The sequence below is a fragment of the Ixodes scapularis genome, unplaced genomic scaffold, assembly GCF_016920785.2.
Source record: "Ixodes scapularis isolate PalLabHiFi unplaced genomic scaffold, ASM1692078v2 PGA_scaffold4__175_contigs__length_147842914, whole genome shotgun sequence".
NCBI classification, from domain to species: domain Eukaryota; kingdom Metazoa; phylum Arthropoda; class Arachnida; order Ixodida; family Ixodidae; genus Ixodes; species Ixodes scapularis.
Genome location: NW_024609879.1, coordinates 47,577,793 through 47,579,763, shown reverse-complemented (window position 1 = coordinate 47,579,763; position 1,971 = coordinate 47,577,793).

Below are 1,971 nucleotides of genomic sequence, written 5' to 3'. Positions count from 1 at the left end.
ATGCTTACGTTTAAAAAAATATGTCAACTCAAAGAGTATCAGCAACTATAAAAAAAATTCAAAGCTAAAACAAGTTGCACCATGAAAGTCTCCCAAGTAACGGGGTAGTGGAGTAGATCAAGAAACAAAAAACAAAACAATATTGGGTAGCGGAGTCGGTCCGGGGAATATGGTCACTTTAACGATATAAAAAGAAACCGAAACTAAAACACACTAAAAAACAAAACTAAAAATGGGATTAACACAAAAAAGCCAATGAAAGCCCGTTTTTTGGTTACACGATCGCGGCTTTCCCAGTACACTGCACAAACTAATAAAGTATTAGCTGTTCTTTAGAACAGTCATCCTTTCATCCCTACCTGGTTTAGTCTCCTCTACGCATGTGCCTTTTAATGCGCTGAATTGTCTTCTTACCTTCAAATATGGTCGGCAGAGCGTCGGGTTCAGGCGAACCTTCTTCAGACCCAAACCAATGTGTAAATTGTTTTAACATGCGCCGTCCGCAACACGTTCCGAACAGGGAACAGTGTACTCGCCCAAACTCGTCTGTTTGCATAGCTTTGAAATCTCGGTGTCGGAGTGAAAAAGGCCGGGGAGAACAACCCCGACGAGCGCTGTTCGGGCAAGCCGATGGCTACACGTGAGTGCAGCATCGTGCAACAGCGCGAGTCAGTTGCTCCGGCGATACAAGTCCGCTAACACGTGAGCAAAACAAGAGAATAATCAGGCGGTCAACAGCACAACCGGTCAACGGATAAAAGCTAGCGGCGGTAGAAGGACGACGGCTCGAAATTTGCCAGTAGAGCAGCCTTCGAGGGAAGCGCGGCCAGCCGCGTCCCCCAGCCGGACCTTTCGTGACGTCGGCTGACGGGCTTCCTCCTCCCCTCTGCACTCTAATGGTGAATTCGCGTGGTCGCCTCTCTCCTCTGACCTCGATTCAGCAGAGCGCCCCCTCCTCGCCGCCAGAGCTACTCTGGATCCTCTTCAGCCGATCACAACTGCTGGCTTCAGAGCGCTCCGAGATTCTCAGACCAGTCACGGAATTAAAATTTCTGGACATTAGTAATGCATTAAATACAACACTATCTTACAGCGTACGGTGGACGATTGAGCAAAATTTACGTTCGCAACGTGATGAACTAACGGTTGTGACGTAAATTGTTTTACGCATCGGCATGTAAAAAAAAAAAAAAAAAACAGCTGTATGCGAATTGATTTTGCAGAATGGAACGAAAGCGAACGCTTGGAAACAGTTGTCAACTCATCGCGTTTTCGACAGTGGACGCGATGCGATAGCGGTCATGCGTACGACAGAACAGGCAAATATAAGATGGTTAATAAACCGCATTTTTCTCACGGCGAAATATCGTGCAAGCTTCGCCATGTGACACAAATCACAGTGCATTATATTCGGCTCTCCCTTTATTTTACAACACAAACCTTTGAACGCACTTTTACCAAACCTGAAAATTTCTTGAAGCGACCACACAACCGGTAATACAGCGGCGAGCTCTGCGAACTGTTTCTTCGTCGGTTAGGCTTAGCGGATTCACCGCCGTGAGATGAACGATCTCGTGAAAGCACTGGGAATACTTCACACGTCGACTTTTCCTGTTACGGTCGCAAAGGAATGTCGTCCCGTCCGTCGTAATCCTCGCACCGTCGAATTCACAAGCACTTTGTAGAACCACATATCAATCGCCGTCATGCCGTACCCCGCACACCACCACAGACCACTGCCGGCCATCGTCAACAAAACCACGTGATCCCCGTCAAAGTACCACGTGACGCCTGCGCCGCTCCGCACTCCGACGGCTACAGACGGAGTGCCAGAGAGCGCTCTGAGAGGGAGAGGCGCCCTCGGAATGAACCACACGATCAGGCCACAGCACTCTCTTTCAACCACGCGATCTCGCGCGCTCTGGAAAGAGCGCTCGAGAGCGCGCGGAAAGAACCACGCGAATTCGCCAT